We start from the raw sequence: 13,716 nt of genomic DNA, 5'->3' as shown, positions 1-13,716 counted from the left end.
CTTTGAGCTTGGTTGCTTCCAAATTTTTGTGGCTTTTGTGATCGTTAAAAACCCTGAACCTTGTATTCATCAGTTGTTCAGGGCAGGGGTGCTGGAGAGAAGTGATCCTCATCTGGCCCCAGAGAATTGAATAATCATTATACTTTGTGGACAAATGGAAGAGAAGAGAATAATGTGACACACTCAGAACAAATTAGCAGCCAATTAAAATGTTTTCCAATATAAGGCAGAAAGCTGACAAGAAATCATCACAAAACACCTGTGCCTGTTGTAGTGGAGGGTAGGACCACTAGCCAGTTTTTTTCTCCAGAAATGACATCCCCAAACATCTATAGTGTGGATCCCCGTAAGGCAGAGACTCCCGTTCATGCTCCAAATATTCAACCCACCCCAACTAGTCCCTCCCCTCATCTTCCCACTCTCCCTATCTTAACCTTGAGAAACTGAGATGCTGTCATTCTTTTATTGTTATGTGAACATAGATCAAAGCTTTATAGCTGGCTGCAGTTTCAGGAATCAGCCAATGGGTACAGATAGGATTATGGGAAGCAGTGAGCTTTATAATCACTCCTGCAATCATATAATACAGGAAGCTTCCCAGCCAGCCTATATTTAATACTAGTCATGATTATATCTGTAATAGGCTTGGGATTTGGGATTGAAGGTTCCCTTTCTATTATATTAATTACTTTGTTATATCATTTTCAGAAGACTCCACTTCTCTTTTTTTTTACAAAATAAATATTGAAATATGAAACTCACACTAAACTCTTAAGTCAGTAGTTAGAAAAAATATATAAAATCTTTAAAACTAAATTTTAATCCCTATATTTCATATGGATAATGATGGAAATACATAATTCATTTTTGTGCATGCTTTTCCTTGCCCTTTACTCAAGGATCTTCATTAAATTTACACATGTTAATAATAAATCTAACTGATGACCTTTTATTTAGTGGGAGAGGTATCAATATAACCATATTCATCTCACAATATAAGCAATGTTTATCTGGTGATATCTAGAAATCTGATATTTTCAAATGTTACTAATATCCATTTGAAGAAATTAATATGTCTCATAAAGATAAATTGGGTATATACTAACTATATCATTTACCATATTCATTCTCTCTCTCTCTCTCTCTCTCTCTCTCTCTCTCTCTCTCTCTCTCTCTCTCTCTCCTCTCTCCTTTCTCCTCTCTCCCTCACTTATTTTTGAATTTACTATTTTAGGTGTGATTGAAATATAATAATTCTAGTATACTAATGACAAGTTTATACGAAACTGGGATCATTTTGATCATACAATTACAGAGTTTATAGTTGAATCTGAAAGGGAATTGCAGATTTGTCTAGTCCATCCACCTATTTTGTTTTGTTTTGTTTTTCGGATTACAAAACTGAGCCCCAGAGATCTTAAATTACTTGTCCATGGTATCATAGTCAATAATGTAAGAAATAAGAAATCGAATCAGATACTCTGATTCCAAAATCAAAACAATTTCAGTTGGATCACAGTGCCTCCCCACGAAAGAAAAATAATGTTGGTGAAATGCCACTATTATAATTGTTGTTATCTTTGTTTTTGGAGAGGATCAAAAACATCATGGGGTGATATCTTTATTCACACGTAACTTGGATTTAAGTAAGGCAGAATTACACAGTCAGCCTTACTCTCTCTATGAATCATTGCAGTCCAGTGGCAAGACAAAAGTCAGGATGACTGGCAATGATGTGGGATGCAGTTGATGGTCTTGGCATCTTTGACATCTGACTAAACGCTAAGCACTCAACAGTACTTCAGCTTCCCTCATGACCATTTTAACAAACTGTTCCCATCCACTCATTCCTCTGGAAGCCTTCACATCCTTGGAGTAGACATCTCTGTAACTCCCCAATTTGTTTTGAAGCCTATCAGTTGCCCTTAACGTGATTTACCCTGTCCGCTGAGTCAATTTTGTGAGGGTGTGGACACTGGATATGCTATTTAGAGGCACAGGTCAAAATTTTGTGACAGGTGGACACAAAAGGTGAATGAGCAGCCCTGAAATGGGTTCAGTACACCCTTACACCAGAGGTGCTAGTTCATCCTGAGCACCCCATAGACCCTATTGTAATGAATATATGATGTTAGGCAAAATTCTAAATAATAGTAATGAAAGTATATTACTCAAAGTCAATCTTGACTCTTATTACACATATAGACATATATGCCCACGCATGTGTGTATACATATATACATTGATATCTATCTATCTATATCTATCTAGATATATATATGTATATATACATATATATATATACACATATACATACATACATACACAGATCTATGTACACAAATGTGTGTGTATGTATGTATGTGGCTATACCAAGGAATCTGCTTGGTTTCTAAGTTCACGTAGTGGAATGGTCACAGGTCCACAGAACAACCAGCAGCTCCACTTCAGGAATTATCTTTTCATATAATTTGTTAAAGCTTCTAGGTTCCCTGGTATTCTTTTATGAGGCTTCAGGAGGTTGAATAGATATTAGAAAGAAAAAAGCTTTTAAAAAACTGGACCTCTATCAGAGCTTTTCAGATTTCTAGCCTAATAACATCTTTGCTCTGTAGCATCTGCCAATGAAAGGTCATTCCATTTGTTTACAAATAAATGGTACACTTTAACCTATTTGAATTTCAAGGAAGACTAAGAACAAATAACGTTCTAGCTTTTATCATTAATACACAGGGTAATCAAACGTTTATGCAAGGGAAAAATAAATTGTGCCATTTATCTTTCCCCTCAGAGCCAGACTTCTCATTGCTCAAAAGGTGCACAAGCCCTTTATAATGAGCCTAATTGTTTTAATTATTGAGCTTAACAAAGGAACAGATGCAACGTCACCTGTGGTCAGCAATAAAACTCTTACAAAGAGCACGAGACAAAGAATCTGAAAACTTGAGTTTCATTACTGGTTTACTCACTGGGTAATTTTTAAATCTCAGCCTCTGATATTTACTATTTTTTTTAACTTTTGACATCACTTGACTAACTTGGGCTACAGGGTCTTCATCTATAAAATCACAGGATTGAACTAGATAGACTGTAATGGAAGGGGAAGGGAACAATATTAATTTAGGACTTGCTTATGTGCATGGTGTTCTGTTAAATGCTTTACAAATATCTGTTTGATCCTCACAACACCACATTAAAGGTTTAATTATGCCAATTTACAGTTAAGGAAACTGAGCCAAACAGAGGTTAAGTGATTTGTCACACAATGTCTGAGACCATATTCGAACTCAGATTTTTCTGACTCTAAGCCTGGCATTCTATGCACTGTGCCTGTGAGCTGCCTTTAAGATTTCATGTAATTCTGAATCTAAACTTCCTTGATATTTAACCCAAATTCATGATGTTTCCAAGGATCACTATCTTTGGGCTAGTTCCTTAACTTCTCTGTGAAATAAATAACCTATAAGGCTTATACAAACTTGCATATATGTGCCCAGATAAGACCTAGTGCTCAACTCGGGAAATGAGGCAAAGAGCAGGCTGGACTGCTTTCAGAAAACGGCAAAGTACTTTTGCAAACCCTAAATTTTCCCAACAAGCAAAAACCCTTCTTTTCAAAACAATGATATGTGATGATAAGACCTGGAATGCCCCTGCCTCTGAACAGCTAATGATGAACATCATACAGAGAACAAAAGAAAAGCACATAGTGGGTGTGAGCAGGCTGCAAGATCTAACCAATGAGTGATTGTAAGGAAGAATGGAAATAAAGGAAGCTATTGTAGAATAATAGAATAATGGGCAGCTAGGTGGCACAGTGGATAGAGTGCTGGTCCTCAATTCAGGAAGACACATCTTCCCGAGTTCAAATCTGGCCTCAGACATTTACTAGCTATGAGACCCTGGGTAAGCGACTTCACACTGCCTCAGTTTCCTCCTCTGCAAAATGAGCTGGAGAAGGAAATGACAAATCTGTCCAGTATTTTTGCCAAGAAAACTCCAAATGGGGTCATGGAGAGTCAGGCAAGACTGAAAAATGACAGAACCATAACAATTACAAAATTATGTGACAGAAAGAAAAGAAAGATCACGTGGCATGGCAGGTAACTGGCCAAAGTGCTCCACTGGTACATTTGAAAAGTCAAGAGGAAGTGAGGAAACCTTTTAGCACATTCAGTCTGCCTCATTCCCTGGTAGTGTAAGTTTTGTCAAGATGTGAAGAACTGCAACAGGGCATGCAGACACAGATGGATCTGGATCTGAATAAGAGGAAAGGGTGTATGGAATGCCTAAACTGATAAGATCACAGACTGAAGCCAGTAAAATGAGCATATCAGTAGACATTTACAATAGCTCACTGCGGTTGTTATATTGAGAAAATTAATATATGTAAAAGTCCTCTGATAAGCGTAAATTTGGGTAATAGTAAGCCAGAGCAGCAGCAGCAGCAGCAGTAGTGAAGAATTTGAATCTTAATCTTTTCTCACATTTCACACAGCCTTAATGTATTTTTCTACATTCCCTTTAAATGTTGTAGTGCTTTTCATTGAAATACAGTTGAATTGGCAAGACAAGTTTTCTAGAGATTGGCTTGTATTTCCAGGTCCCCTGTGCATGTAATTGGGATTATATGTCACTAAATATAACCTTTGTTACATATCCCTAACTAGAAACACCAGACCTCATCATGCACAGATGCGTTAGATATGAAAAAATACTACTTTTTAAATTCAAACTATAACTCTCTAAATTTACTATACCTGTAATAACTGCTATCACATGAAATGCATCAGCTTGTCTTGACAAATGGATAACATTTCAAAGAATTATAGACCCCTGAGCACCACCAGGGAGGTTTTTTTAAATCATGTATTGTTTTGATAATTAGCTCAGTGTTGGATTATCTCATTTTACTTTGTTTGTGAGGCTAAAGTTCACTCTCCTAAAGGCTTCTATTGTAGGCTAGAAATGTAGCGATAAGTATGAAACTGGCCTCTTGAGGTGTTGAATACTTTTATCTTTCTTTTTTTTCTAATTAGTGAATACTATATCGCCCTATGTCTCACTTTTTCTGTCTGGCATGGCTAAGAGAGCAAATGTTGACCTAGACTTTTTTTTCTCCACACTGAAAGGAAAACATACACATACATTGTACACACACACCCACATACCCATCATCCCTTCCATTCGCTTTCTGTATAGCTAAACTAACCATGTGTTTGTTTTCCATTCATTCAGAAAAAAAAATATTCATTTTCCCCTTATGCTTTACAACTCTTTCCCAGCTCCATGAGTGCTTGCAAAAAAAAATCTAAGTTGAAATTCCCTTTGTTTTTGCTAATAATCAATGAGATAAGTCACCAATTCTACAAGCTGTTGTAGTACTTTGAAGAATCATGTCACCTCTCCACTTGCTTAAAGGTGCCAATCATTCTCTTTTGAAAACTTTAAAACCTTTTACAATATATAGAATCCAAGGAAAGCTAGCAAGAATTTTATGGGTGGATACAGAATGGAGCAGTTTCTCAGCAGAAGCAGACAAATATTTCACAGACTCTTAGCCAATTCCCAACACCAACCACTGAGAAGAGAAGCACAACAAACCTGAAGTTTTCAATTATAATTACTATCTAATTGTAATTACTTGCCACATGGAGATATTTGTTACTATGAATCTCAGAATATAGATAGACACACAAACAGAGAGAGAGAGAGAGAGAGAGACAGAGAGAGAGAGAGACAGAGAGAGACAGAGAGAGAGAGAGACAGAGAGAGAGACAGAGAGAGAGACAGAGACAGAGAGAGAAAGAGAGAGACAGATAGACAGACAGATAGATATAGATATAGATATAGATGAAGGTGGAGAGGTGGCATTCCTGAGACAGAAATTGAGCAAGATTATGTTATTTCAGACAAAGATTCAAGAAACTAAAGTTTAAACAATCATAGAAAAAGAGAAGGAACTATATGCAAAAAGTGGAGGAAAATCGGTAGATTCCCCCTACCAACCATGTTAAATAGATCTCTGACAAGATCAAATGACTGTTCTAATGATCCATGTTCATTAAAAAAATAAAGTTACTTTTTCTTCAAATTGAGAGAAATATTGTTTTCTGAATAGTTGAGCAGTTGGAAAGGAGAGGCATAGATCTCTCCCAGGAGACAATATGGTGTAATGGAAAGAGCACTGTCTTTAGAGTCAGAGGATTTGGGTTCAAATGTTACCTCTGATAAACTAGTTGTATGAACTTGGACAAGCCACTTTTGGCATCAGTTTCTTTATCTGTAAAAATGGAGGGGAGCCTCTGAGGTTTGTTCAAGATATGAATCTATGTTATCGATCTATATTGGTTCTGGTATGCCCCTATCATTTTTGGTGATGCCAATACATTTCAGTAAGGACCTATCTGAAAGTGGGATTGATAATGAGCTCCCCATTATTAGAGGCCTTTAGACAAATGCTGTTTGACCTCTTGTTTGGCAGGTAGTAGTTAGTGTCTTGTTTAGTTATGGGCTTGACTTGATCATTTGAATTCTCTTCAGCTCTGAAAATCTCTGATTGTGTGACATTTCACCTTGTGCGGACAGAAGGCCATAAGCATCATTTCTGTGCCTACTTCTACTATGATGCATAGAAAGACTTCTGTGGATTGCTAAGGTATGGCAGATTTCTGATTATATCCTTAGCCTCCTTACATAATCTCTGGATGTATTGTCTCAATAAAGCTACCTTTCTTTCCCACTGCTTACCCAGTAGAAAATGCCCTTGTTTTTACTCTGGGCTAGATGTATGACCCTCAATGCTAGAAGACTAAACTCTCAGTGTAATCTCCCCTATCAAAGTAAAGATGCTCTCTAAAATGTCCTTGAGAACTTATTATCCTACACTATTTTAACAAATTAAGTGGTAAAAATTCACAAATTAATAAGAAAAGATGAGCTAGTGCTGGAATTGGGGAATTGAACCGTGGACAGGAACAGGAAAATGAAACCCACTTGTGCCCACAAACCCATTCTTGTTTTGTCTTTTATTGACTGGGCCTGTTTTCTGCTGCACGTGGTGTCTCCTCTGGAGCAAAGAACTTCACAAAGAATTATAACATATGATGTTTAATGGGGACATATGGGGTTTCTTCCAAAGCAGTAAGAACCAGTTACTTCTCCCAGAGTGAGTCCTCCTTCAATCGCTAGCTTTTTTCTTCATCCACAGACTTCACATGCTTCTGAATGGTTTTCTGCCTCAACTACCTTCTCAGAGAGTGTATTTCATTTTTTAAAAGGCCACCATATTCATGAGTGGTTTTTTGAATCCACCATTGATGAACATTGAGGACCTGAATTCAAATCCAGCCTCAGACACTTGACACACGTACTAGGTATGCAAGCTTGGACAAGTCACTCAACCCAATTGCCTTGCCTTACTCCATCAAAAAAGAAAAAAGAAAAGAAAAAGAAAAACCTGGGGAGATTTATATGAACTCACACAAAATGAAGCGAGCAGAACCAGGAAAATATTCTAAACAATAACAGCAATATTGTAAGAATGATCAACTGTGGAAGACTTAGCTACTTGTTATCAAAACAATGCTACAAGACAATTCCAATGAAATCATGATGAAGATGTTATCCACCTCCAGAGCGAGAACTGATAAATTCTGAAGGCAGAATGTAGCATAATTTTTAAAGTATTTTATTATTTTATTTTGTTTGTGTATTATTTTGATACAAGGCTAATATGGAAACATTTTGCACAACTTTGGGTATATAATTTATATCAAATTACTTGTTTTCACAAAGAAGGGGAGAGGCGCAAAGGAGGAAGAAAATTCAGAACTCAAAAAATTTTTAAATGACTGTTAAATATTATTTGTAATTGGGACTTGTTTAGCTAAATAAAAATAAAAGTAAAAAATAAGTTTAAAGAAAAATTAAAAATATGTATTATATATACCCACACATGGATACACACACATATATGTGTATATGTATGTATGCATCTATGCATCTTTGAATGTATGTATGAAAAACTCCTTCAAGGCATTCACAATATAATAAAAATGTACATAAGTTAATGTAGCTAGGATAATTATCAAAATCGTGAGTTCTACATATAGGAAAACACATAGAAAACCAATATGGAAGATCATATAATAACTAATAAATTATGATATGATATGCATTGCAAAATATTAACACATAACTCCTAGTACAGAAAGTCCTTATTTTTAGCTTGTAGCTAACATTTTGGGGGGTGTATGGTAGAGTGGGGAATGTCACACTCATTGACTCTCCTTTCTCATTGTTTGACTTTCTCTCCATCTCTCTGTCCTACAACTATTTGTACGCTCTTAATTGCATACAATGTCTCCTATGTGGCCAATGGCTGGAACAAAGAGAAAATAAATTTGCTCACAACCCCTTCAAGAGGTTCAATCCTCTTAAGGGATTGGTCTTTCCTTTACTTCTCACTGACTCTCAAATTGCTGAACTCTGAACTGGAAGCTTTCCTCTGATGCATTGAACAAACCTTTGTTATATATCTCTCTGTCTGGCTATCTATCATCTATCTCTCAATTTATCTCTCTATATATAGAGATATAGATATAGACACGTATGTGTGTACGTTAAGAGCCACATCTGATTCTTTTGACTAATCACAAGATGATTTTTGCTCAGTATCATTTGTCTTCATCCAATGGCCAAGATCCTGTAGCCATTTCAAATTAATTAAGGTCTTATTCAGACTTTGTGGTAAGGCTCTCAGAAAATTCATTTAAAGCTACTATGCTGGAATGACTTTCTGAATAATGAATTGATTTTGTGACTCAAACAAAGAGGTCTTTAATGTGCTCAAGGTTTCAGGGTGCATCTATTTTAAACACTTAAAAGTCAACAAGCCCTTACACCGATCACATTACTTAAAGTAGGGAATGGAATTCTTCCACCACCACCACACTGACACAACACACACATATACATACACAAACATATACACATACACAAACACACACATACACACATGCACATACACACACATGTTCAAGGAATTATGCCAGGTGTTAGTGATACAAAAAGCTCCCTTCTAACAAGAAATGAGAATCCTTCTGATGGTAATGCTTGACCTGATCCCCAACCACCTGATTAATTTGGAACAATGTCATCTCCAAACAGAAGTATCTGGATCATATATCCATCTCTTAAAAATGCTTTGTCTATCTGTGGCCGGCTTCCTCTGTTTTATTTATTAATTAATGTTTTTGATTAGAGGATCACTGAGCAATAATTTTTTCAGCTATTGTATCTTTTTAAGGATTTGTGTACAATTTTAATGTATGCATGAGGGACATTTCTATTGGAATAAATTCTTTTAAGGATGCATTTCTCTTTACCAAATTAAATGTCTTTTCATTTTCTATACACAATAAGCACTGTAGAATTATATATTCTCTGCTCTTTTCAGTTAATTGTGTCAGGCAGTAGAATAGGATTTTTGAAAGTCAACCTCTTCCTTTCTCATATTTACATCAAGGGTGTTCTTGACACATATATAAATTATTCTCACAAATGATCTATAGAAGGGTTGAAAAGGCATATGTGTTGGTGCTTATCAAAATCTTTATTTTTAAGATTCAATCATTCTATCTCTTCCAGGCTAGAAGTACAGTGGCTACTTATGGATCCAGACCTTCTAATCATCCTCAGACCTTTGACTTGCTATGTCTTTAATTGAATCATTTTGTTTTCCTCAGGCAACCCCAGTGAACACCCTCTCCCTCCCTTCTAGGGAATTCACAATACTGACATACAACTTAATGGGAACACTTCATCTTAGCTCATTGTCCTCAGAAGTCCCCAATTCAGGAGCTTCACTAACCTCTACCTTTCAGATGGCAGAGATCATACATGCCACCAGGCCTGACTTCAGAATATTCTTAATACATTATTTTTGTGCAGTAATAAGAAAATGTATTTGTCTGGGTTTTTTCCCCCAAGCATATTATTCTTCCTTCTTTCTTATGCTTTAAGAATAAATCTCTCCCACATTAGTGGCAGCAACAAGTGCCCAAATACAGACCCAGGAAGCCATATGGAAGGGAGAGAGCAAGGCAAGCCAGAGCCAAAGTCACCCTGGTCATGGAACTGAGAAGTGGGCCAAAAGATCAGCAGTGGCTCCTTTGGAAACATTGATCTAAATACTGACATTGCTGCAAAAGAAGAAGTTGCCATCAATCTAAAATGTGTAAAAAACAAACACACTCCACTCCATATTGAGAGCAAAATCTACAAAATGATGCAAGGGGAAGTGAGCATTCTTAAAATAATATGCTGTGGTGCAGTAGAAGAGTATAATGTCATGGTGATGAAACTCTTGGGACCAAGCCTTGAAGATTGCTTTAATTTCTGTTCAAGAAAACTCAGTCTGAAAACTATCCTGATACTTATTGACTAGACAATTCTGTTGTTCAGTTGATTCCTACTTTGTGACCCCATTTGGAATTTCCTTGGCAAAGATATTGGAGCATTTTGTCATTTTCTTCTCCAGAACTGAGGCAAACAGACTTAAGTGACTTGCCCAGGGTCCTGCAACCAGTAAGTGGCTGAAGCCAGATTTGAACTCAGGTCTTCCTGACTCCTATCTTGGTGCTTTATCCACTGTGCCAGCTAGCAGCCCAACCAGATGTTTAGTCAGGCTGAATACATTCATTCAAAAAACTTCTTCCACTGAGATGTGAAGCTGGATAACTTCCTTATGAGACTTGGAGGCGGTAGGCAGAAAGTATAACCTTGTTTACATCATAGATTTAGGGCTGGCCAAGAAGTAGTGGTGTGCTATGACCGAACAGCACACACCATGTTAGAATAAAAATCATCACAGGAACTGCCCACTGTGCATCTATCAACACTCATCTTAGAACCAAACAATCTAGAAGGGACGATGTTGAGTCCCTGGACTGTATGGTAATATACTTCAGTTTGGATTCCCTCTTCTGGCAGGGACGGAAGGATGCTACCAAAAGACAAGAATATGAAAAAAATGGTGAAAATAAAATGTCTATTCCTATTGAAGTGTTATGTAAAGGCTACTCTTCTGAATTCACAATATACCTAAATTTCTGATGAAAAACCTGATTATTCTTTCCTGAAACAGCTCTTCACAAACATATTCCAGCAATAGGAATTTTTCCATGTCAGCTGATAATGCTGAAAGGGAATGCCAGGATTGAGCGGAGCAATTGAGATACTCACGAAATCAAGGTTTCCCTTCACCTGCATCAGGATACCTGTGAGGAACGCAAAATGTAGCTCCTCCCACTGCCCTCACCCCTACCATATATACTACTAACACCCCCCCCCTTGGCCTATCTCTAGAATGGAAAGAGTGTGGCAGGTGAGTATGAGACTGCATTGTAGTGCCCCAGGTAATATTTCTTCATCTAATTTTATAAGCCCACAAGACACATCTCACATGTCAACCCCACAGATTTCTGGTCCAGTGACTTCCAGTGGTTTTCAATGATAAGAAATCTCCTTTTTGCCATGAAGGGGCAGAAAATGCATGATCAATCTACTATGTTACCTACCAATGGCTTTTATTATTGAAATATCCCCAATCCAAAACAGAAAAATTTAACAACAGGAACTTTCCAGGTCTTTTTACCCAGCAATGCTCAGGCGGTTGCGAGGGGGGGATACCCTAAACTCCAAGTGCTGCCATTATCAAGTGCTGAAACTTGATGCTCCTCACAAAGAATTCAGCTATAATGGGCCTGGGAAGAAAAATCAGAGTTTATAAGAGAGAAATAATTTGCAAATGGAATCAAATTCCTATTTAGGAGACTTCATTTTCCTTTCTCTTGTGGTTAATTTATGCTACTGAGTATTATTATTATTATCATTGTTATTAGTATTATTATACTGTAACTATAAATCTTTTATTTGATCTAAGATAACTTTGTATCATTTTGCTAAAAATTATTGGCTTAAAATTTGGAAAAAAAAATAATATCTCAATGTACCCTGAATTGTGTCATCTCCAGAATAGGACTCTTCATATACATTGTGTTTAATCCAACTGTTTCTCCAGTCTTGGTTGTTGAGAGATATTTCTGCCTCCTCGTGTTGAGAAACAATAAAGAGATCTAACTGGAGTCAGGAAGGCCTGAGTTTGAACTTACCTTCGAACACTTACTAACCACGTGACACTGGGCACTTCTTTTATGCTCTGTTTGCCTCAGTTTCCTCAGCTCTAAAATGGAAATAATAATAGCACCTACCTCCTCGGGTTGTTTTGAGGGTCAAATGAGATATTTGTAAAATGATTAGCACAGTGCCTAGCACATAGTAGGTATTTAATCATTGTTTATTTTCTTCTGTTCTCTCTTTACAAATCTAAAGGAGTCTATGATGTAAGTCTAAATGAGGTATCACTGCTGTCTTTGAAAGACAATTTTTTGTTATAAAAATATTGGCAGATGTTTTTCATAATTTTTGTCATTTCTATTTTATCCTCAAATTCTATTATGATTACAAAATTTAATTGGATACTGTGCTGAGTTTATGCAATTTGTCTTTCTTCTTTTGCTTCTCAGTTTTTTATTTTTTTAATGAGATGCTGCTGTCTGTAACCTCCCTCTCCCGTGAAGCCAGAACTGGAAAGAAACTCAGAGGCCACTGGATCCAATTATGCCATTTACATATAGAGGAATTAAGGGATCCAGAGTGATGAAGTGACTTGTCCAAAATTAGATTGTGCTATTTGGGAATTTCATCCAGATATTATAATTCCTAGGGGAAAAAATCCCCTCTCCAAAATCAACTTGCTCATTCTGTGTTCATTGAAATATCTTATTGTGTTATACACTAGACTTTTATTGCATTGTTAGACCCATATGCTTCTACTGTAAAGAACTCCTTCTCTCAAGATTCAGGTCAAGTGCAACTTTTACATGACATCTTTCCTGATATTCCTAAAAACAAGAAACTTTCCCTGCCTAAATAGTGTTTAATTGCCTTCATTCTGTAATTTCCTCATAAGATTAGAAATTAACAACAGAATGGATATTCAGACACCTCAAAGGCTAGTCCCCACGTTTTACAGATAAGGAAACTGGGACTCAAGAGATGTTTAGTCACTTGTCTGTTGTCCCACCCAGTTAGGGTCTAAGACAAAATAAATACAAGGATTCCTGACTTCACATTCAGTGCTCTATCTATTAAACCATATTGTCTCTCCTAATTTATGTACCTGTGGCTTTCCTTACTAGAGTGTAATCTCCTTGATAACAGGAGCACTTCCTTGTTGCATTTGTATGCAAATAGGCCCTTAATAAACACTTGTTAATTATTTGATGTATATATCTGGAAGTATATTAATCATTGGCTTTTTGGGGGAAAGGAAATACTAGGTTCCCTCTGCTAATATATGCAGTGCCCAATTTTATCTGCGAGTTCTCTGACTAGAAGATACTAGATCAGAAGATTAGACAGTTAATATTATGTGATAGCAAAACGAACATTAGGAAGTTTCTTCATCTATGGATCCTAAGTAATAATGAGAAAGAATTATTGTGGGCACATTAAGAGAACTTGGGACATTGTGGAATATTACCTTACTATAATTTAGCCATTGTATAATATTCAATATCAGCTGAGTCTCGATTTCTCATAAAATTTTCTTCTACTGTATTTCAGCCATTGTGTATTCAAATCTGGAAC

At 36.6% G+C, this 13,716-nt stretch overlaps 1 pseudogene; it reads left to right on the top strand.

Moving 5' to 3' along the window:
• The first annotated feature begins 4,096 nt into the window (after positions 1–4,096).
• LOC118847045 lies at positions 4,097–11,225 on the top strand (annotated as a pseudogene).
• Positions 11,226–13,716: the final 2,491 nt, after the last annotated feature.

This window comes from Trichosurus vulpecula, chromosome 4, assembly GCF_011100635.1.
Source record: "Trichosurus vulpecula isolate mTriVul1 chromosome 4, mTriVul1.pri, whole genome shotgun sequence".
Taxonomy (NCBI): domain Eukaryota; kingdom Metazoa; phylum Chordata; class Mammalia; order Diprotodontia; family Phalangeridae; genus Trichosurus; species Trichosurus vulpecula.
This window is presented reverse-complemented; position numbering and strand designations above follow the sequence as displayed.